Consider the following 25,025-nt stretch of genomic DNA (forward strand, 5'->3'; position numbering starts at 1 on the left):
ACTCCCGAGTCTGAGGCAGGAAGATCACAAGTTTGAGGCCAGCTTCAGCAATTTAGCTGAGGCTCTAAGCAATTTAGCCAGGCCATGTCTCAAAATAAAAACAAAAAAATAATAATTAAAAAAAAAAAAAAAAGGGCTGGGATGTAGCTCAGTGGTAAAATGCACCTTGCCCTCCCTTCGATTCCCAAAACCAAAAATGAACAAATTTTCTTTCTTTTGTAGTCTCAGGATTTCTCCTCGCTCTCTCTCTCTCTTTTAATATAGTTACTTGTTGATGGACCTTTATTTAATTTATTTATTTATATGTGGTGCTGAGAATCGAACCCAGTGCCTCACACATGCCAGGCAGGTGCTGTTCCCCTGAGCCCCAGCCCAGCCTCTCTTGCCCTTAATGGAGGCAGTGAGTAGGGGTAACTGGCGTGTCGTCAGAGTCATAAACAGAAAGATGACTACACATCCACTTTCTCAGGACTAAAAGGGAAAAACCCATATGCCTAGACTGGCTATTTATTTCAAGCCAGACAGCTGGCCCTCCAAAGCAAATGTGTGAAGTTAAAGAGGCTATCAGCTCTCAACACCCTAAATCTTTATTTAATTAGGTATTTCATTTATCTCTTGACCTCCACAGACACTGAATAATTAACTGACCTCTCTGATCAATGCCACAAGGCAGCCACCATCCACTAAGATCAACCTAAGAGAGGCTTGGATGTGGGCAAGAGCATGGGTTCTTTTGACTGGTTTCAGTCACTGAATGATCCTGTGTACATCACTTTTCCATTTTCTCCTCTATAAATGGTGAAGGGGATTGTTTTCCTCCCAGGAGAAGATGGTATGTATTTTTCCATAGAAACAGGCTAATCTATGAGAAAAGTTCACTGAAGACCATGCTAGAGTAAAAGGCATCTTAATTTAATCCTGATAAAAGGTCAAGCTCTTCAGATTTTTAAATGAAAAACACGGAACACAGAAGTAAATAACTAAAGCGAAAATTTAGAAATCTATTTGCATTCAATATTATAAGAGGATAAAGTAGGAAGGAAAGTAAAGAAGGAAGAAAAACTTTCAGGAAAGCAAGTGGGGAGCAAGAAAGAAAATAGAAATTGGGGTCAGAGACAGAGAAGTGATAAGAGGAAGGAGATAGCTGGGCAAGGTGGCGCAGGAGGCTGAGGCAGGAGGATCCCGAGTTCAAAGCCAGCCTCAGCAATAGCGAGGTGCTAAGCAACTCAGTGAGACCCTGTCTCTTAAGTAAAATACAAAATAGGGCTGGGGATGGGGCTCAGTGGTCGAGTGCCCCTGAGTTTAATCCCTGGTACAAAAAAAAAAAAAAAAAAAAGAGGAAGGACATAGTAAGAGGCGACTTTTCGGAGGCTGCTGTGGAAGTCTAAGAGATGATCTCGCTTGGTGAGAACAGCTGCAGGAAGGACACAGGGAAACAGAGAATTACAGGGTATTCAGGAAGAAGAACTGAAGGAACTAGGCCACTTCTATATACTCTTTTTGAAAAAACACTTTTTAGTTGTAGTTGGACACAATACCTTCATTTTATTTATTTATTTTTATGTGGCACTGAGGATTGAAACCAGAGCCTCGCACGTGCCAGGCCAGCGCTCTACCCCTGAGCCCCAGCCCCAGCCCTACTGCTATACGCTCTTGATGTACCTTAGACCTCGCTCATTATAGTCTTTATTATACTAAATTGAAATGTCCTCTTCCCTCATCTGCATTTCCCTCCACCCATGAACTGCCCAGCATGGTAGCTACTAGTTACCTCTGGCTTTTAAGTACCTGAAATGTGGTTGGTGCGATGTGAAATATTGTTGAGAACCATAGTTTAGTCGGAATGACGCCTGGCATTTTGCTAGAGGGAATAGTTGAAAGGTGACCCTGCTCCGGGGATTAGGGCGGCTGGCGGGATTAGGGCGGATCCTGCTGCCTCGGGTGCCCGCTACTTTGGAGTTCCCATTGAGTTCTCCCCGGTTTGGGAGAATTGGTGCCTGGAGCCCAGTGGAGGGAGAGTGTTCCCGGGAAGTGTGTGTAGAGTGCCGGTGAGAGTTTGGGAATAAAGAGTTGCTGTTTGAACCTACAAGGCTTTGTGGCCGCTCCGTTATTTTGTGCCCAGACAGACTGCGGCAAAATATGCTGTTAGAAAATTAGAAAAACTTAATCCAAAACAAAGAATGTGGGGCTGGGACTGTGGCTCAGTGGTAGAGCACTTTTCCTAGCACGTGTGAGGCACGGGGTTTGAGCCTCAGCACCACCTAAAAATAAATAAATAAAGTCAAAGTATTCTGTCTACAAAATACTATTATCTACAAAAAAAAAAAAAGTAAAAAAAAACATAGGCTGTAAAATAATTTGTTAATTTCTATATTGATTACATTTTAAAATGATAATTCAGATATATTTGGTGAAATATAATACCTTATTAAGATGAATTTTATCAGTTTTTTTTTTTAATATTTATTTTTTTTAGTTTTCGGTGGACACAACATCTCTGTTTGTATGTGGTGTTGAGGATCGAACCCGGGCTGCACGCATGCCAGGCGAGCGCGCTACCGCTTGAGCCACATCCCCAGCCCATCAGTTTTAATTTAATTTGATACTAGGCTAGGGATTGAACTCAGGAGTGCTATACTACAGAACTACATCTCCATTCCTTTTTATTTTTTAATTTTATTATTCTCATATTAAAATATGATTTCTATTAAATGAACCCAACGGCGTTTAACCACTGAGTCACATCCCCAGCCCATTCTTTATTTTTCATTTTGAGACAGGTATCACTAGGTTGCATACAGCCTCACTAAATTGCTGAGCCTGGCTTGGAACCTGCTATCTCCCTGCCTCAGCCTCCAGAGCCGCGAGGGTTACAGGCATATGCCACTGTGCCCTGCTTTATTTTTTATTTTGAGACAGGGTCTCACTTAGTTGCCCAGGCTGGCCTTGAATTTCCAATCCTTCTGCCTCAGCCTCCCAAGTTCCTGGGATTGTAGGTCTTTTAATTTTTAATATGGCTACTAGAAATTTTACACAAATTTCATACAAATTTCAATTTTATCACAAATTCCGTAAGTGGTCCCACGACATTCCTGTTGAATGACACTGTTATGAACAATAAAAACTGAGGTGTCTCAGGTGCCTCGCAGTCAGAATAAATTATAATCGGCCAGGGAACTCTTAATTTCTCTTCCTTTCTTCCTCTCCCTTCCTTCCCTCCCTCCCTTTTTGTTTGTTTTCAAACATTATGATGGGCAACCCTCTATTGCCCAGGCTGTTCTCCAACTCCTAAACTCAAGAGATTCTCCTGCCTCAGCCTCCTGGGTGCTGGAACTCCAGTCACATGCCACCATGCCCAGATGGCACACTCCGTTTTTGACTATGGGTATATATTAATGGCATTGCTTTGGGCTTCAATGTTAACATTTTCATGAAAAAAAAGGAATGTGCCTTCTGAACCAGTTAGACCCAAACACTGCCTAGAATTGGACCAAAAACTTTAGAATACTTCTGCAATTCCGCTTGTCTCTAAAATTTCAGGGCTCTGTGTCTTTTTACACGATTCACTTTCAGCTCACTCAATTGCCCTGGAAACTGAATGTCATGGATATGACCAATAACTGAGGACCATTTGAAACCTGTGTACTGTAAAAATAACTAAGCGTGAAAGAGTGCTAGCACATCAAGATTTGGTGACTTCATTTTTATCAAATAGTTCAACATCTTGTCAGAATGTGAGTTTATATGAGCTCAGGTGCTGCAGCCAAAGGAAATGAGTCCAGTAGCTGGTGGACTCGGTTGTCATGGCCACTTGTATGTCTCGGAACACATCGGCACTGCTCTGTGTTACCATCCTCCAGGTTTACATGAAACTGAACTCAACTGTCACATCACATCAGTAAGAAAGTACTATCTTATGAGCAAGTAGGGGTCTGGCACACTCTCTCTCTCTCAAAATCTTTTTAATTAATTCACTAGACTGTAATCTAAGGAAACAGCTTTCAGTAAATCTCTTCAACAAGCTTCCACTGTTTAGCTGTCTGACGGCATGAACATAAACTAGATCTCTGTGTTCTGCTTCAGTCTTCTGCAGGCATAATAAAAACTGAATGTGGCTAGAAAATCCAGATTTCACTTCTCTATCAAATCACATGAGCTGCAGCACTCCCAGCACATACTTTCCTAAGGAATGATGTAATGGAAGCTGAGGCCCCCTAATTGCTTTTGACATGAATAACTTGAATAACTTGTAGAAATCTTTTTTCCCCTAATCTGTGTCAAGTGAGCTTAGCTTTTCCATATTCAGACAAACTTCTCAAGTCCCACACTGACAAGAGGTTAAGCCCTCCTAGCTAATTAGGCACACTTCCTCTGAAAATTTTAAATGACCCACATCCCAAGGTCAAGAGGGCCTGCATCTAGCAAATGACTGCAGATGAACACCTCCACACTCAGCTGAATTGATGAAATGAAGTCATTGTGCTCGAGGGTCTCATCCTGGTGTTTTTTCTCTGTGTATCTATGGGACACGATACCTTCATTCATTCCACTAGTACTTATTGTTTGCCACATGCAAAGCACTTTGGAAGATATCAAAAGAGATAATATTAACACCTATCATTAACTGAGGATTATATGCTAGACCCTTCTAAGTTCACAACATTGCAAGATGAACTTCATTTCATTGAGGAATGCAATGAGGTCCCTACATTTCAGGAATTTGTGTTTTACATAGATTTCTGGTACACAACATGACACACACTATAGTTATATGAAATCTTAAGTGCTCTTTTTAATGAAGTCAACAAGTATGTCATATTGGTTAATCTATATAGTGTCCATCAGCATCCTGAACTAAGCACTCCCCAAGTGTTGACAGTGCCAACCAGGAGAGGCTAAGAATGACACAGCAAAAAATACTTAAAAATGTGTGTAGTAATCAATAAAATTTCCTAAAACGGAAGGAGACACTAGGTGATATTATTTACCAATGAATTTTTTTTTAAAAAATGATCTGAATTAAACCTGGGCCAAGCTAGGTGTAAAGTTATCCACCTGAAGCAGGGATACGGATCAGAACAGGGCCTGTGGAATAATTCCAGCTACCCAGGAGGCTGAGGCAGGAGGATGGCAAGTTCAAGTCCAGCTTAGGCAGCATAATAAGACCCTGTTTCAAAATAAAAAAATAAAAATAAAAGGGCTGGGAATGTAGTTCAGTGGTGAAGTGCCTGCCTAGCATGTGCGTGGCCCTGGGTTCAACCCTCAGAACCATAAAGGGGGGCAGGGGAAGAAGTAAGGCAAAACTAAGATCATCACTTAGTTCGCAGACTGAAGTCTGGGGAGTAGGTTTCCAGTTGGCAAAATTACCTTCACACCAGAACCTGGAGTCCAATGAGGGCAGGAGACAGCCTCCCCGCCTATTCTGGGCACTTATCAATATGTAACTTACAGCTAAATTGGTTTGAGAGAAAAATGAAGTAGGAAAATCTGTATTTTCAAAATCTCATTTTCAATTTTTCCCCCAGGTCACCTCATTTTCTGCACTTCAACTATGGATTCCTAAAAGATCATGATGCCCAGAACAAAAACAAAAAACCCCATACCACCACCACCACAAGCACACACAACACACACACACACCAAGACGGAGACACACATGCCAACACACACCGACACACACACTGACACATACCAACACACACACATTGACACACACACCAAAAAACCACACTGACACACACAGACTGACACCAGTACACACACCGACAAACACCAACAGACACGTTACACCAATATACACACCCCTAACACACACAGAGACACACACGCAGACACACCCACACCCACAGACACACCGACACACACACACACCGACACACCGACACACACCGACACACGCGCGCACGCGCACACACACACACACACACAGTTCTTGAACACCCGAGCCCCCTCCTGGGCTGCGACACTCGGGTCCCGCCCTCTCCGTCCGTGGTGGGCGTGGTCTCCGCGGGCCGAGGGGAGGACAGTGCCCGCAGGGCGAGGGGCGCAGCCTGCCGACCCCGCCCCCGCGGCCCCGCCCCTCACCCGCCCCCGCCTCCCCAGCCCCGCGTTTCCCCCCGCCCCCGCGGCCCGCCCCCTAACCCGCACCCTCCCCCGCTCCCCCCTCACCCACGCCCCGCGCCCCGCCCAGCCTTCCCCCGCCGGCGCCCCGCGCTGGCCGCCCCCGCGGCGTCCACCGCCCTCTGTCCCTGAAACTTTCTGCACGGGGACTACTTTCCCCGCGCGTAACCTTCCACCGCACTGGAGGGAAAGTTCCCGGGCCCGGGGAGGGCTGGGGGCTGGAGGGGGCCGGAGGAGGGTTCGGGGCCGGGGGAGGCTGGAGGAGGCTGGGGGCCGGGGGAGGCTGGAAGAGGACTGAGGGCTGGAGGAGGCCCGGGGAGGGCTGGGGGAGGCGGGGGGGGAGGGCTGGGGGCCCGGGGGAGGCTGGAGGAGGCGGGGGTGGGGGGGGAGGGAGCCGGGCGGTGGCGGCCGGGCCACCGGAGGTTGGGCTGCGGTGCACTGTCCGCGAGGGTGCTGAATGTGTAAGATGGAGACTTTTAAGCAAATTGATATAAACAGATGCCATTCGATGAACGGCTCTGGGCGTCCAGACCTCCGGATTTTCCAGTGGATTCTCACGTTACCTACCCCTCTCCCCTCTGGCTCCCTTAGGTCCCTCAGTAGGGACACCAGGTCCCCAGGAATGACATCCCGAGTCCTGGAGGCAGGTCAGACCGCTCTTTGGGCACCTGGGGGAGTTCCGGCTCTGCCCTGGGTAGGTGACCCACCTGAGGGTGAGGAGAACCCAGGAGACCTGCGTTTTCAAACTGGGTGGCCGAGACCCTTCCGACAAGGAGAATTGGGAAGAAAAGAAGGAAGAAGCTGGAATAAAAGAGAACAGAAAGATGCTGTATAGTGAGGATGAACATTCTTTCATCAAATGTGAATCATGGAAGAAAATGGAGGTTTGCTGTGCATATAGTACAAAGATGTGGAACAGACCTCTTACTGTGGGTTGCTGTCACAAAATGTTTGAAAAACACTGCTAGACAGTGGAATTTCTAAAGAATGCTAAATTGGAAAGGTTTGAAAAGTCATGTAATTTATTCCTCTGTGCTTAGACAGTATTTCATTTTAAGAATAGTACAGACTTTAATTATCTTTCTTGCTTATCATCTTCCCATCTCAACATTTGCTGTTAATGATTTGTGAATAATTTTTCTCTTTAAAGCTATTATTTCAGTTAGGAAAGCTATAAATTAAAATAGACAATTCTGCCACACTTCTCTCTTTTCTATAGCTCCTCTTCTACCCTATTGCCTAGGAGGAGAGGGGGGACACATTCCAAATGTGCCCAAAGCCTGGCCACCAGTACAGTCCCAGAGAAGCCTGAGCTGCTGGACTATCGCCTAATCAAATGTCCTCATGGATCTATTTCATTTCAATTTGTTTTTAGACGTATACATTTCCTCATCTCATCCCCCTCTTTTAAAAAATATTATTTATTTATTCATTGTATAGTACTGGGGATTGAACCCAGGATTGCTATATCACTGAAGTATATCCCCAACCCTTTTTATTTTGAGACAGGGTCTTGCTAAGTTACCTAGGCTCACCTTGAGCTTCTGATCCTCTTGCCTCAGCCTCCAGAGTCTCTGGGATTACAGGTGTGCACCACCATGCTGGCTGCATTCCCCCCTTTAAATATTTCTAAAAATTTTATCCTTCAGGGGCTGGGGTTGTGATTCCGTGGTAGAGCCCTCGCCTAGCATATGCGAGGCCCTGGGTTCGATCCTCAGCACCCACAAAAAATAAATAAATAAATAAAAATAAATAAAATAAAGGTATTGCGTCCAACTACAACTAAAAAAATAAATATAAAAATAATTTATCCTCCAGCTGGGCATGTTGACGCACGCATGTAAGTAATCCCAGCAGCTCGGGAGGCTGAAGCAAGAAGATTCCAAGTTCAAAGCCAGCAAGCCAGCCTCAGCAACAGGGAGGCACTAAGCAACTCAGTGAGACCCTGTCTCTAAGTAAAATACAAAATAGGGCTGGGGATGTGGCTTCAGTGCCCCTGAGTTCAATCCCCAGTAACCCCTCCCCCCCAAAAAAAAAAGTTATCCTCCTGTAAAGGTAACATGAAAGACTTGAAGTGCTTGAATTTGACTTTATCCTTCCTCATTTAGGGAACACTCTTGTGTACTAACCGGGCTACAGCTGGTGGTTGAACTATCTATACACATCCCTTTCCCACCTTACACACAATCACTTCACTCCTGCTGCTTTTATCAGTTCAACATTTAGAAGGGAAGGACTATGTGCAAGTGTGGGCGAGAGTACTGAGAGCAGGGAACACTTTGGATAGTGGATCACTGACCCACTAATGTTAAATGATAATGACAATATAATATTCACAGTTATATTGATAAGCTAATGTTTATTCAACTCTTCTGTGCTAACATCGTACGTGCATTAGGTCCATGAACTTGCCCTATAACTCCCATAGTTGAAACAGGCATAGACAAGTTGAAGTAATGTGTTTGTGCTAATTAGTGGTTCAGACAGGGTTCAAATGGGGGTGGTCTGAGTCCCCTGCCTCTGATTACACAGACTGGCAGGACCCTTCATCTGCTACCTGGGCTCTTTGTGTCACTGATTGATTCACTGTTGGGTCTGAGCATTTGTTCCCAAGTATCTCGCTTAAAAGGCAGTTGTAACATCTCTCAGAAGTCTCACATTGTTAAATGGCACCTGCAATGCACCAGGCAAACTGCACAGATCTCCTTGCCCAGCAGGCAGAAGGGGGTCATTGCTAAGGTGGATTTAGGAAGGGGAACCACTCTCAGAACACCCTGGGTAAAACATTCACAGTGCTGTACAAATACGTGCCTGGAGAAAAAGGAAAAGAAAATGTGGTGAACTTAATTCAACTGATTGCATTTCTTCTACATGTTCAATACTCATTTCATTATGGATCAGAGCTGCTATTCAGCTAGTTCAGTGTCTTGAGAATCCATGCTGACAGTAAACCTTAGAGTTTGACATATGGGGGTTATGGGGCAGTTGTTAACATATGAAAGGAAGGAACAGGAGATGGGGGGAAATTGAGAGCAATTTGAAATGTAGTACTTTTTAAAAATATTTGTTTTCATTGTTGATGAGTTTTTTTAAAAATATTTTTTAGTTGTGGATGGATCTTTATTTTTTTTATTTGTATGTGGTGCTGAGAATCGAACCCGGTGCGTCAGGCATGCTGGGCAAGCACACTACCACTCAGCCACAACCCCAGCCCCGATGAGTTTTATTTTATTTATTTGTATGCGGTACTGAGAATTGAACCCAGTGCCTCATGCATGCTAGGCATTCACTCTACCACTGAGCTACAACCCCAGCCCAGAAATGCAGTATTTTGAAAAACTGTGCTTTCATATTTTCCTTTCTGAATAAATGACTTTATCCTTAGATGGCCCTTTGCATCCATCTGCCTGGAAGAAATGAGGATTCATAACAGAAACAATAGTCCGGGTAGGTGGGGGGAATACTAAGATATTCAATTCTGACATTCAAAACAGGATTTTACAGCCAGGCTTGGTGGCACATGCCTGTAATGTGTCACTGGGATGGTGAGGCAGGAGGATTGCAAGCTCAAGGTCAGTCTCAGCAATTTAGTGAAACCCTGTCAGAAGGAGAGGGAGAAGTCTGGGGATAGAGCTCAGTGGTAACGCACTCCTGGGCTCAATTCCCAGTACAACAGAATTTTACAGCAAGACAAGGTTAGTGGATTGGAAGATTTATTATTATTATTATTGTTTAGGATTTAAAAAGAAGTTCTAAGCTTCCTCAACTTAAGGAAGTTGCGTGTGGAGGACTTAAAAGGGAGTTCTCACAAAGGGTACTGAAGTCCCACATACATGCCAGGCTGCGATGCCCACTGCTCCGTGTTGGAAGGACAAGGTAGGAAGGAAGCCTGTGTTTTCTGGTTCTGGGGATCATGGGAAGGGGAAGGGGTTGAGAGAAAGAGAGAAAGGAAAAACTTAAGTATGTGCTCTGATTTCTCCTCTCAGGCTCCGGCCTGTAGATGAAGAAGTGCAGCAGATAACTGGAGGTAACAGGGACCTGTTCTTGTTTTAGCCCCTGGGAGGGGCCTAGGGTGTTCTGGTCCTTCTGTGGCGTGGTGCAAAAGTGTGAGTAAGCTGTGTCAGGCACAGCGGACTCTGAGGTTCCATTTTCCTGGGGTGCTGTGAGAGCTACAGTGGTTGAGGAACTGGTTCAAGGTAGTAACCTTAGGGGGGGGTCAAGACGGCACTGTAGTGAGGACTCGGAGTGCACCCCCTTATCCCACCCCACGGTCAGGGTCAAAGGAGTCTTGTAGAACCAGAGAGCTGAGGGTAGGTAGAGGAGGAGCTAGGAGGTCTGAGCAACCTGAGGGAGGCCAATTCACAAGTTATGTCCACACTAGTAAGGCAGTCAGTGGCCAGGGACAGAAGGGACATTGCCCCAGAGGCCAGAGGGGTCCAAGAATGCTGCATTGGGGATTTGTGGGTTCTTCTCCTTTGTCACAAGTTGGACAGCCAGCCTCATACCCTAATACACTCCGTCAACATCTTAAAGAAAAGCTGAGGGTGAAGGTCTGAGAATGCTGAGAAAACCAAGCTTTGTTTTCCTAAAGAGGATGAGTGTTATCTAAAGAGATTATCTGGCGCTGGGGTTGTGGCTCAGCGGTAGGGCGCTCACCTAGCCCAGGCCAGGCCCAATATATTGTGTCCAACTAAAAAATAATTATTAAAAAATAAAACGATTATTTAAATTATTGAATGAGAGTTAGCATTTTCTTTTTGCTTTTAAAAAAATAAATTTTAAAAGATGACTATGAAGTAGTTAAGAACCTCAGGAAAATTAAAAACAATATAAGGAGCCAGGCAAGGTGGCACACGCCTGTAATCTCAGCAACTCAGGAGGCTGAAGCAGGAGGATCACCAGTTTGAGACCAGCCTGGGTATGTTAGCAAGAGCTAGTCTCAAACTCAAACAAATAAACAAATAAATAAATTAATTAAGTGGGGTGGAGATGTAGCTCAGTGTTGCCAACACAGTTGAAACTTCCAGAGTATCACTTCACAAATGCCACTTTTTATTGGGTCAAAAATGCTAGACTGATTTTGATCTATAAAAAATCTCATCAATTTAAATTTATTCAAGGTCATATTTTATTTAAACTTTGTGGGTTTTACCAGCACTTTGTCATTCCTTGGTCATGTGGAAAGCCTTTCCTTCCTTTCCTCTTTTTTTTTTTTTTTTGGATGGGCAGAAATTGAACTCAGGGCCACTGGACCACTGAGCCACATCCCCAGCCCTATTTTGTATTTTATTTTAGAGACAGGGTCTCACTGAGTTGCTTAGTGCCTCACTTTTGCTGAGGCTGGCTTTGAACTCGTAATCCTCCTGCCTCAGCCTCCAGAGCCACTGGGATTACAGACATGCGCCACTGCATCTGGCTTCTTTTTCTCTTATCCATGTTATACCCATTCTACCCACCCCGCCTATTCTCATTACTGGGGATTGAACTCAACTGGGATTGAGCCCAACAACACTCTACCACTGAGTTACAACCCCAGGCCATTTTGTGTTTATTTTGATACAGGGTCTCACTAAACTGCACAGGCTGGCCTCCTGAGAGTCTTAGGAATTACAGATAGATATGTGCCTTGCATCCAGCTCACCTGCCATTCTTAAAGACAAGGTCTGAGCCCACTTCTTTTAAGAAGACTTTACTAGAGACTCAAGCCTGCTTAGAAGTTTTCTTTCTTCTTCCAGAAGGTACTGTGTATCTCACACATTTAGCATCATTTTATAAGTTATACTGTATAATTGTCTGAACCACACACATTAGCACTTGGCAAATTATGTTACCTATTATGTTCTTCTGTTAATTAACATGTGGAAGAAAAAGTAGACTGTTTCTAAATATTTGATTAAGGATAATAAACTACTTATTTATTGGAAGTTATTACTTCAAACGGTTTTATAAAATATATTCGAGCCCCGGGGCTGGAGTTGTGGCTCAGAGGTAAAGCGCACACCTAGCAGGCGTGAGGCACTGGGTTCAATCCTCAACCACAAAGTAAAATAAAGACACCATGTCCACCTATAACTAAAAACCAAATATATATATTTTTTTAAAAAAAGATGTTTGAGCCCCAAATTTGAACCATTTAGAAAAGATACCTTAAGGTGAGAAAACTGGGAAAGAGTCAGAATAGGGAGACCGTCATTCATGACTATAGTCAAATTTTATTACGTCCCTCCAGTTAACTATTTATAATGTATTTTAAGAACTAATAATAAAAGCTATCATTTGTGGAGTAACTATATAAGCCATGTTCTGACCTGGGCATTTTATATATTATACCTTTAAAAAAAGCAACCCTAAGATAACGTCAAGCACTATCCAGTTAACAATGTTGTCTCTGTTTTTTTGTTTTGTGGTAATGGGGATTAAACCCAGGGCCTCAAGCATGCTAGGCAAGTGCTCTACCACTGAGTTATGTCTCCAGCCCTTTTTATTTTTATTTAGAGACGGGGTCTTGTTAAGTGGCTCAGGCTGGCATCAAATTTGAAATCCTCCTGCCTAGGTCTTCTCATTAGCTAGAATTATAGGTGTGCATCACCGTGCCCAGTTTCTCTCCCTTTTTTATTTTAAACTGGGGATTGAACACAGGGAGCTTCACCACTGAGCTGTGTCCCCAGTTCTATTTATTTATTTTGGTACTAGGGATGGAAGCCAGGGGCACTCAACCACTGAGCCACATCCCCTGTTCTTTTTGTTTGTTTGTTTTTGGTGTTGGGGATAGAACCCAGGGCCTTGCACAGGTAAGGCAAGCACTCTACCAACTGAGCTATATCCCCAGCCCCAGTTCTTTTTATTCTTATTTTTTTATTTTGAGAAAGGGTCTTGCTAAGTTGCTGAGGCTGGCTTCGAACTTGAGATCCTCCTGCCTCAGCTCCTGAGTCACTGGGATTACATGCGTGCACCACCTCACCAGTTTATCTCCCAGTCTTAAAGTCCTGGGTGGGTTGGGGATATAGCTCAATGGCAGAGTGCTAGCCTAGCCCTGGGTTCAATTTCTACTTACCCCTGCAAAAAGTGTACTGGGCATTTCTTTCTTTCTTTTAAGAATCAACCTTAGCTGGGTGGTAATTCTAGCTACTTGTGAAGCTGAGGTAGATAGGAGGATTGCACGTTCAAAACTATCTTCCACAACTTAGCAAGACCTGTCTCAAAATAAAAAGGGCTGGGGATGTAACTCGGTGGTAGAGTGCCCCAGAGTTCAATCCCCAGTACCATATAAGAAGAAAACCTTCAACCTTTATACAAATGTGTTAGTATAATTAGGGTATGCTGCATTAGTAAATTAATTTTGAAATCTGCGTGGCCTAGCACAATAAAGGAATTTTTTTTTTATTATTTTGGTAAAGTCCAGTGTATGTCAGGTAACTTATTAGTTCACCTGTCCTCCATGTGATGACTCAAGGATCTAGATTGCTTCCATATTGTGGATCTACGGTTTCACTGACTGGGAGGCACATCAACTGTAAATGCTCTAGGCCGGAAGGAATCCGTCACTTGCCCTTGTATTCCCATTTGCAAGGGCTCAGTCTTAAGGCCCTAATACAGCTGCAAGGGACTCTGGGAAATGCAGAGAGCACATGAATATTCAGTGAACTACAGTCAATGTGTCAGTTAATGAAGTAAAACTAGGCATTCCAGGAGAGCAACTATACTATATTTTCAGAGTTGGAAAATCAGAAATAACCCCCTCAATAACAGCTAGACCAAATGGTCATCTAGAAGTTCCTGGAGTTTTCAGATGTTAAAGAACATCTTAGACAAAGGGCTGAGGGTTTAGCTCAGGGGAAGAGTCCTTGCCTAGCAACTGTGAGGCCTGGGTTCAAAACCCAATACACACACACACATACACACACACACACACACACACACACACACACACACACACACTTTTTAAAATTGTATGTAGAAAGAAAGAAAGAAAGGGAGAAAGAGGGAGGGAAGGAAGGAAGAACATCTTGGGCAAAGATAACTGAGGAAGTAAAATAATAGTAGTAGTAATAAACCATTTGTAAGAGAAGAGTCTCCAGTTCTTTGGCCGCAGATGTTCGTGATCATTAAGAGATAACACCTCCCTGGGAAGACAGGGGATGAAGTATCTTGTCTGAGGAGCCCAGGGTCTGAGTTCCTTTCCTTGGCATTCATGATAGGCCCACAAAAGGCGTAAAGTCTGAAAGTATTTGCAAAATTTTGTGTCCATACAAATGTGAGTTTTTCTGGGTGAAGATAATCCATAGCTTTCCTAGAGATTTTTTGAGGGGTTCATAATGCAGAAAAGATTAAAGGGTAACTTTTCTAGGCTAGAAATAAAATCTCTGTATAGGTAAAACAAAGATCAGAGGCTTCCAAGAAGTAGGGTTGGGTAGGAAAGAAGAAATTCCTATTCACACCTGATTCATAGCGCTTCTACACACAAACCTAGAAATGAGAATTATTTCTTGGATGAATGAAGGTTAAATCATTTTCTCCTTTAAAATGACTTTAAATTTGATAAATCTTGGCTGTTTTATTTTCAGATTTTATATTTGTGTTTCACATAACAGAAAAAGACATTAAAAACGGATCCATGAATGTCTCCATGCCACTTCTGCTCCATATTGTACCTACTCAACAATAAGAAGATGCAAAAGGAGCTGGCCACTTATCTCCACCAGAAACCTTTAAAACTTAATTCTGAAGGATGCCTCATTCTGTTTAAAAAATTATTTATTTTTTTTGTTTAGGTGGACACAATATCTTTATTTATTTTTATGTGGTGCTAAGGATTGAACCCAGTACCTCGAACATGCCAGGCCAGCGTGCTACCACTTGAGCCACAACCCCAGCCCCTCATTCTCTTTTATAAAAAATGATGTTAATCCTCAATCCTTCAAAAGAATGAATTGGGCTGGGTGTAGTGGTGCACACCTGTAATCCCAGTGGCTCCTCAGGAAGCTGAGGCAGGAAGATCTCGAGTTCAAAGCCAGCCTCACTAAAAGTGAGGTGCTAAGCAACTCAGTGAGACCCTGTCTCTAAATAAAATACAAAAAAATAAGTCTGGGGATGTGGCTCAGTGGTCAAGTGCCCCTGAGTTCAATCACCAGTACCCCCGCCATCCCCACCAAAAAAAAAGAGAATGAATTGGTGAATTATTTACTGTCCACTGTTGAGAGCCACAGCCAAAGGGGCCCCAGCAAACTTCCAGCTGCCAGCAAGCTTCAGACTGCCCCAGCAACATCTAGCTGATTGGCTCCTCTGCGGTGATGTTCATTGGGCTGTTTCCCTGCCCTTCAGACTGCCAGCTGATGATTGGCTCACAGCTGCCCCAGCAACATCTAGCTGATTGGCTCCTCCACGGAGCTGCTCATTGGGTGACTTCTTTGGCTCTGCCCACGCAACCCAGCCAATCAGCCTCAAGAGGAGGAGGATTGTGGGAGGTTGAGAGGCTGGTGTGGGGGAGAGAGGCTTGTGGAAGCCGGTGGTGGCAGTTGGGCTCTGAGGGTTTTTCCCTGGAGCTGTTTTGTTTGGCGTTTGTAGTTCTAAAAATAAAGTTAGTTTCTTTTTGACAAGTGGCTCCTGATTTGTGCCAAGCCAGACTTCGGCATTTGGTGGCTCGCACGGGGAGCAACTGAGGGTAAGTAAACTGCTCGCCCCTGAGGGCAGGGCGAGAGGATGGGGAGCCATTCTAAGTCTCCTCTTTTGTTTTGCTTCGTTTTTGTTTTAACTTTCCTGTCCCTGGAGATGAGTAAGAGGGAAGAAAAACCACTCACATCTGAGGAAAAACTATTTGCGTCTGAGGAACAGATAGGGAGAAAGGACGGATGCACACGTCAGGAGGATAGAAAGGCTGATATAATGATTTTGTGTGGTTCCATTTTTATTGGATTCTGTCTCGGTTTTATTTGCTGTTATCTTGCTGGGTTGTATTATAGTAGAAATACGGGATCAGCAATTAGTAAAAAACAAACCGAAAGACTGTTAAGTAAATTGTTAAAGGAAGGAAGCTTCCCAGTAAAATCAAGAGCAGTCAGGGCATACGTTGATATAATACAAGAATATAGCCCATGGCTTTTTAAGGAGGAGTTGTTAGATATATCACAATGGAACCATCATGGTGAAGATTTAAAAAGAATAGAAAAGAACAACCCAGGGACTCTGCCAGTTGGCACATTGTCATTGTGGACGTTGGTATCTAGTTTGCTTAGTCCAAAGCCTTCAGTTCAGACAGAGGTAGAGGAAGAAGAAGACATATTGATTCAAGTAGAAGAGGAAGTCTCTCAAGTTAGTCAGACAGAGGAAAAGATTCAAGTAAAAGCTCGAGCTAGTCAGAAAGAGGAAAAGATTCAAGTAAAAGAGAAGGTCTTTCGAGATAGTGAGACAGAGGAAGGAAGTTTAGAGCAGAAAAATCTATCAGGGGAAAAGTTAAAACAGGTGACTGCTAATAAGACCCTTTTGTTAGAGAGCGTAAGTGTTCAACCAACAGCGCCACCTCTACAGGAGACTGCTACTAACAGCACTCTATCACCAGAGGGCATAAGTGTCCAATCAACAGCACCACCTCCATATGCTAAGAGACTCCCAACCCCCGCAGTTGATAGTTTGGATCCTGAGACAGGATCTCAAGTATGCCCTGTATTTGAGGTAGGAGGGCAGCGAACTTACCAGGGTTTAAATTTCAAATCAGTGAAGGAGCTAAAAGAGGCTGTAGCAACCTATGGTCCTCAAGCACCCTTCACTGTAAGCTTGGTCGAATCCATTACCAACTTAAGCATGACGCCAGCAGATTGGGCTAGTTTGTGTAAAGCTGTGCTAAATGGAGGACAATACCTGTTATGGAAGGTTGCCAATGAGGAATTTTGCAAGGAGACGGCTAGTCGAAATGCAGCAGCTGGTTATCCTCAGAGAAATCTAGATATGTTGTTAGGAAAGGGACCTTATGAGGATCGGCAGCAACAACTTGCATATGATCCTGGTGTATATTTACAAATTGCTGTAGATGCAGTTAGGGCATGGAAGTCTTTACAAGAACCTGGAGGTTTACAAGGTCAATTATCTAAGATAATACAAGGAGCTAATGAACCTTACGCTGAATTTGTAGATAGGCTTATTCAAACAGCTACCAGAGTTTTTGGGAATACAGAACAAGCAATGCCATTTATAAAACAACTGGCTTATGACCAAGCGAATCGTTGGTGTAGAGATATCATTAGACCATGGAAACATGAAGATTTAAACACATATATTAAATTATGTAGAGACATTAATGAACAAGGGCAAATTGTGGCAGCTGCAGTAAAACAAGCTTTAGATGCCAGAGACATTAATGAACAAGGGCAAATTGTGGCAGCTGCAGTAAAACAGGCTTTAGATGCCAGAGACATTAATGAACAAGGGCAAATTGTGGCAGCTGCAGTAAAACAGGTTTTAGATGCCAGAGACATTAATGAACAAGGGCAAATTGTGGCAGCTGCAGTAAAACAGGCTTTAGATGCCAGGCCAAGAACATGCTACAATTGTCAACAAACAGGACATTTTAAAAGGAATTGCCCCATAGGAGGAGGGTTTAACAAAACTAGGTATCAAACAAGTAGAATACCGGGTATTTGCCCACGATGCCGTAGAGGGAGACATTGGGCTAATGAATGCCGTTCTCAAACCACCATAGAGGGTACTCCATTATATTGGGCTAATGAATACCGTCCTCAAACCACCATAGAGGGTACTCCATTATCAAAAAACGAACAAGGACAAGGTGTTTATCCACAATATCGTGGACAAAGGCATCGGGCTCCGTTGCCAAAAAATGGACAGGGGGCCCCAATGCTCCGGGGCCCCAAACCACAAATATACGGAGCACTGGAGGAACCCAGCAACCCCAGCAACCCCATCAGGGTAGTGCCCAGCACATCAGATCCCTCATCAGACAAACCAGAGGGAGCGCAGGGTTGGACATCTGCGCCTCCACCAAATCAGTACTAACTCCAGAGATGGGAGTTCAAATCATTCCCACAGGGGTAAAAGGACCTCTTCCCAAAGGAACAGTAGGCTTATTATTGGGACGCAGCTCTTCTACTCTAAAAGGACTTTTGATAAGTCCTGGGGTAATTGATTCCAATTATGAAGGTGAAATAAAAATTATAGCCAGTTCTCCAAAGGGTATATCAGTAATTTCACCAGGAGATAGAATAGCACAGTTACTAATAATACCAAGCCTACATGATAAATTTTCCAGTCATGTTGTAGAAAGAGGTTCCAAGGGATTAGGCTCCACAGGTGTAGATTGGGCTATGCTTTCTTTAAATTTAGATTCTCGCCCCATGCTAAAACTAAATATTCAAGGACATGAATTTAATGGGCTACTGGATACAGGTGCAGATCTTAGCATCATCTCTCGTCAAGAATGGCCAAAACATTGGCCATTACAACAAGCCACTCAATCGCTTCGAGGCCTAGGAGTGGCGACTAATCCCGATAGAAGTGCAATGCTATTAGATTGGAAGGATCCTGAAGGATGTGAAGGAACTATACAGCCATATGTATTGGATCATCTTCCCGTAAATTTATGGGGACGAGATGTCTTAGATCAATTAGGTTTGACATTAACAAATAATATCAATCAAAATGCACCCACTATTATGGCTAAACAAGGTTTTAGGAAAGGAAAAAGATTAGAAAGACAAGAACAATGTATAGCAGCACCAATACAAATAGATCAAGGAACAGACAGACATGGGTTGGATTTTCACAAAGGGCCACTGAGACAATAAAAATTACATGGAAATCAGAAAGGCCAGTATGGGTTCCTCAGTGGCCCTTGACTAAAGAAAAGACACAAGTAGCCCATGATCTGGTCAAACAACAATTAGCGGAAGGACATATACAACCTTCTGTATCTCCCCATAATACTCCCATTTTTGTCATCAAAAAGAAATCTGGTAAATGGAGATTACTGCAAGATTTAAGAGCCATTAACAATGAAATGGTCATTATGGGACCTGCTCAATCGGGGATTCCTCAATTGTCTGCTTTGCCAAAAACTTGGTATGTTTTAGTTATAGATATTAAAGATTGTTTTTTTTCAATTCCAATTCATCCTGAGGATAGTCCACGTTTTGCATTTACTATCCCTGCACTAAATCATGAAGGTCCTGATCAGAGATATGAATGGAAAGTACTCCCTCAAGGGATGGCTAACAGCCCAACTATGTGTCAAATTTATGTTAACAAAGTAATCCAGCCACTTAGAAATCAAAATCCTGAACTACAAATATTTCACTATATGGATGATGTGTTATTGGCACACAAAGCTAAAAACACATTGCTAGAATGTTATGCCACACTTACAAACTTATTAAAAAATTATAATCTAGAGATAGCAATAGATAAAGTGCAATTAAATTTTCCAATTAATTATTTAGGAGTTCTATTATCCTCAACCATGGTCCGTCCACCAAAAATTCAAATACGAGTAGATCAACTCAAATCACTTAATGACTTTCAAAAGTTATTAGGAGACATAAATTGGATAAGGCCTTATCTAGGTATTCCAACAGGAGAATTGGGACCTTTATTTGATATCCTAAAAGGTCCATCAGATCCAAATTCACCCCGAATGTTAACGCCTGAAGCAAGAAAGGCATTAAAAATCATTGAAACATATATGGAAAATATGCATTTGGATAGAATTGATATAAGTTTGCCTTTATTATTTATTGTATTACCAACAAAAAATATTCCTACAGGAGTATTTTGGCAAGAAGGTCCATTATTATGGATACATTTATCTTATTCTCCTAACACTATTCTTACTAGATATCCTGAGGCTGTAGGACAATTAATACTCAAAGGAATAAAAACAGCAAAGGCAGTGTTTGGAATTTCTCCCCATAAAATTATTACTCCATATACTATGAATCAAATTGATGAATTAGCTAATGAGTTAAATACTTGGGCAATAATAATGTGCAAATCTAATGTTTCATTTGATAACCACTTACCATCTAATCCTTTATTGTCTTTTTGGTCATTGCATCCTGTAATTTTTCCAAAAATGACAAGAAAAACACCTATCATGAATGCTCCAAATATATTCACTGATGGGTCAAATAATGGTACAGCAGCAATAGTTACACCTGATCAAACTTTTACATTTTTAGTACCCAAACAATCAGCTCAAAAGGTAGAGCTTAATGCAGTATTACAAACTTTTGTGATGTTTAAAGATTCTGTATTTAATTTATTTTCTGATAGCCAGTATATAGTTAATGCTATAGTATCCCTTGAAGATGCTGGTAGAATTTCCCCTTCTTCTACTGTTTTCTCTTTGTTTTCCACTATACAAAGTTTAATCTGGGACAGAAAAGATCCATTCTTTATAGGACATATCAGGGCACATACAGGATTGCCTGGAGCCCTTAGTTTAGGCAATGATTTAGCAGATAAAACTACACGTGACATACATATTTTCTCTGTACTAGAAGAAGCTATAAATTTTCATGAAAGATTCCATGTCAATGCTAATACTTTACAAAAGCGTTTTAAAATAACTAAGGAACAAGCTAGACAAATAATAAAACAATGTCAAAATTGTGTGACCTTTTTACCACAAGTTAATCTTGGAGTCAATCCTAGAGGATTGATGCCTAACCATATTTGGCAGATGGACGTCACACACTTGCCAGAATTTGGAAAATTAAAATATTTGCATGTTACAGTTGATACTTCTTCTGGATTTTTGATGGGCTCCCTTCATGCCGGCGAAAAAATTAAAGATGTTATAGCTCATTGCTTACAAAATTTTGCCACTGTGGGCATTCCAAAACAGTTAAAAACAGATAATGCCCCTGGTTATACGTCTACTTCTTTTAAACAATTTTGCTCATCATTTGGCATTACTCATATAACAGGAATCCCATACAATCCACAGGGTCAAGGCATAGTTGAAAGAGCTCATCAAACTATTAAAATGTACTTATTAAAGCAAAAAGATGGAATTGGGAAGGGGTATATATTCCCCAAAGATAAACTTAAAATAACCCTTTTTACTCTAAACTTTTTAAATTTGGATTCATCAGGACTTAGTGCTGCAGAAAGGCATATGTGTCCAAAAAATGTACATAAGCCCAAGGTACTTTGGAAAGATATTCTAACAGGACAATGGAAAGGTCCTGACCCAGTAATTGTCTGGAATCGGGGGTCTGTTTGTGTGTTTCCACAGGAAGAACAGCAGCCGATTTGGATTCCAGAGAGATTAACCAAGGTTCTGACCCAGAACAGCAGCCGATTTGGATTTCAGAGAGATTAACCAAGGTTCTGACCCAGTGATTGTCTGGAGTCGGGGGCCTGTTTTTGTGTTTCCACAGGGAGAACAGCAGCCGATTTGGATTCCAGAGAGATTAACTAAAGCGATTTCTGCAGACCAAAAAGAAGATGATTTAGCTCAAATCCATAATAGCTGATATCCAAAACTCCAATTTGGCTATCCTTACATCTGCGACAGAACCAGGATGCTTTTTTCAATATCTATTTTATTATTGCCCTTTCCCATTTCATGAAGTTCTATTTTATTTTTTTGAGCTCATACAGACCTAGGTTAATGTTTTGCTGATCAGTTCTATTTTTTTTTGACTATAGAGTTTTTAAACATTGCAATAGAGATTTTACCTGTAAAAAGTTATAAGGCCTTTACTATTATGTTATGTGTTGTATGTATTATATTATGTGTGCACACTTGTGTTTTGTGTTATATGTTTGAATGTACGTATGTCCAATGTACGTATTTCCATATATCATATATGATGAGCGCTCATGAAAAGATGGATCCAAATATTTTTTTTTATTCACGTGATTTAAATGGTTTAATTTAAATTGGGTAAATAACTGTTAAGAATTGTTTTAATATGTAAACAAAAAAGGAGGTTAACAGATCTGTTTATTTACTCTCACCTTTCGTTTTCATTATATTTAATAATTCTCTTCACTATAATATAAATTGTTAAGAAAATTGTTTTCTTTTAGTGCCTTCTGAAATGTTACCTAATTTTTTCTTTAGCCATTATTGCCAGAATTTCTATCTTCAGATGAAGATAATATAAATTGTTAAGAAAATTGTTTTCTTTTAGTGCCTTCTGGAATGTTACCTAATTTTTTCTTTAGCCATTATTGCCAGAATTTCTATCTTCAGATGAAGATAATATAAATTGTTAAGAAAATTGTTTTCTTTTAGTGTCTTCTGGAATGTTACCTAATTTTTTCTTTAGTCATTATTGCCAGAATTCCTATCTTCATCCCTGTACCGGTGAAGACAAAGATAAAACTAATCTACAGTTTCTGCAATAGCCATCACTGAACTGCTTACAGAACTTTCACTGAACTGCTTACAGAACTATGTGTCACTTGTATGCATTGTGAACTATCTGTTGGTGCAGCGACTTGTGGTAGTGTTGGGGTATTTTTGCTGATGATATCATCGGTGGTACAATTTTCCCAAAAGGAGCCGTCAATTGACTTGGTATATCTTCCTCCCTTCTGCTTGTCATGATCATTCAGCTAAAATTTGGGGGTCAACAGAGGTGAGGCAAAGAACCTCACACCCCCCCCCCCGCTGAGACCTCTCCACAGGTGTGGCTGTATACTGGACCGGTAGTCAATGACGGGTAAGATCCAATTACAATGGTACCAACCTAAGACAGGAGGCTGACGCCCTGAGGTCAGCTCATCCGAAGACGGGTAAGGACCATATGTATTGGACAACCTAAGGCAGGCACGGTCCCTAAGCCACATGCTTGTTGTTTAAACAGAGAGGGGGAGATGTTGAGAGCCACAGCCAAAGGGGCCCCAGCAAACTTCCAGCTGCCAGCAAGCTTCAGACTGCCCCAGCAACATCTAGCTGATTGGCTCCTCTGCGGTGATGTTCATTGGGCTGTTTCCCTGCCCTTCAGACTGCCAGCTGATGATTGGCTCACAGCTGCCCCAGCAACATCTAGCTGATTGGCTCCTCCACGGAGCTGCTCATTGGGTGACTTCTTTGGCTCTGCCCACGCAACCCAGCCAATCAGCCTCAAGAGGAGGAGGATTGTGGGAGGTTGAGAGGCTGGTGTGGGGGAGAGAGGCTTGTGGAAGCCGGTGGTGGCAGTTGGGCTCTGAGGGTTTTTCCCTGGAGCTGTTTTGTTTGGCGTTTGTAGTTCTAAAAATAAAGTTAGTTTCTTTTTGACAAGTGGCTCCTGATTTGTGCCAAGCCAGACTTCGGCAGTCCACAGTTGTGTTCTGGAAATTATTTACGAGTATAATGCAAAAATTAAATTTAAAAAGAATGTGTCCTACAGAAAGAAGGAAATTTGAATTAAACTTTACTCTGTAATCCACTATAATGAACAAAACAGGTATCAAGTGTCTAGAAAAAAGATTTATGGAATCAATTCAATTACTGGATAAACATACCTAGTCAATTCCATAGCAACAACCTAGATGAACAAGCATAGCTTTCCTTATGAGTCTCTTAAATAAACTCACTTAATTCAAAGTTAGAGTAAATCAGTATTCTATGACATGTAGTCACTCACAGTGAAATCGTGATGACTGATGAAGTTGCTGCTCATGCACTTCTTACAAAATATGTTTTGAAGACAGAGACTGATTTCTTCTTGCTGAAAGCAAATGAGGAGACTTCCTTCCAGTCTGAAAACTTCGGTTTTTCCTCACCTCCCGTGCCCCAGCTCTTCGACAGATGTATAAGGAGATAGCAAAAATATTCCTAAACAAAATTCAGCCGCAGCTTTTAAATTCCTCTTTCTTTTGACACAGGTCCAATGCAGACCTTCACTTGCCTTTTCTCTCGTGACAATTTCCTTGTCACGTCAGGCATTTCAGTGTCCTCCTTTCCACGGACACACATTGACTTCACTCCCAGATTCCGTGCACTCAGCTGTCAGTCTCTTCAATCTGGGAGCTGCTCTGATGGGGACAATTTCTCCACTGTTTTTTGGCTTAAATTTTTCAAAAGGAGCTCTCTTTGGTTCCCAGTTTTGACAATGCTGAGTGAGTTACAGAGGGGAGGTGGCCTTTTTTAAAAGGAACCTGACAGTGTTCCCTCAATGCTGCTTTGGCCTGAGTGGCCTCACCCTCTAATACTCCCCACTCCCAACTACCCTTCCCACACTAGCTCCTTCTGGTTGCCCTCATACTGAACCTGAGGAATGAGTGATTGGGTCTGTATATTAGCAAAATGTCACCAGAGAGGGCACTCAAAACTGACTGCTTTTGAAGACATGTTGAAATCATTTGTCTCTCTGCCTTGACACTCTGCAAGCTACAGGTGGTTCCAATTTTCAACTTGTGGCCGAAACCATAAGTCAAGGAAGCAAATAAATGTTTCCATAAGCTGTAGAAAAGAAACACCTTCCTGCTACCTGTGAAAAGCCCAACTTGGGACTTCCACTAATTCCGACTTTCCTAGAAATCCAGATGGAGGGGCTGGGGATGTGGCTCAAGCGGTAACGCACTCGCCTGGCATGCATGGGGCACTGGGTTCCATCTTCAGCGCCACATACCAACAAATAAAAAATAAGTTGTGTCCACCAAAAACTAAAAACTAAATATTAAAAAAAAAAAAAAAAGAAATCCAGATGGAGTGCTGGGCACCGTGGCATGTGCCTGGAATCCCAGAGGCTTGGGAGGCTGAGGCAAGAGGATCACAAGTTCAAAGCCAAACTCAGCAAATTAGTGAGATCCCGTCTGAGAATGAAAAACAAAAAGTGCTGGGGGGATGTAGTTTAGTGTTCAGTGGTTAAGTGCCCCTGGTTTCAATCCCTGGTTCAAAAAAAAAAAAAATCCAGATGGTAAGAATTCAATTTTTCCAAGTTGGTTACTGAAGACTGGGA

At 42.3% G+C, this 25,025-nt stretch overlaps 1 long non-coding RNA gene across 3 annotated transcripts; it reads left to right on the forward strand.

Moving 5' to 3' along the window:
• The first annotated feature begins 6,510 nt into the window (after positions 1 to 6,510).
• On the forward strand, positions 6,511 to 23,362 carry LOC120890562 (uncharacterized). 3 transcript variants are annotated; one of them, XR_013428288.1, is made up of 6 exons: positions 6,511 to 7,123; positions 9,506 to 9,996; positions 10,107 to 10,147; positions 11,683 to 11,858; positions 14,685 to 15,781; positions 21,365 to 23,362. It is a non-coding gene; the product is annotated as an uncharacterized LOC120890562 (long non-coding RNA). The 3 variants fall into 3 exon arrangements; XR_013428286.1 differs by lacking the exon at positions 10,107 to 10,147; XR_013428287.1 differs by lacking the exon at positions 10,107 to 10,147 and having other exon boundaries at positions 22,407 to 23,362.
• Positions 23,363 to 25,025: the final 1,663 nt, after the last annotated feature.

Source organism: Ictidomys tridecemlineatus, chromosome 11, assembly GCF_052094955.1.
Source record: "Ictidomys tridecemlineatus isolate mIctTri1 chromosome 11, mIctTri1.hap1, whole genome shotgun sequence".
Taxonomy (NCBI): Eukaryota; Metazoa; Chordata; class Mammalia; order Rodentia; family Sciuridae; genus Ictidomys; species Ictidomys tridecemlineatus.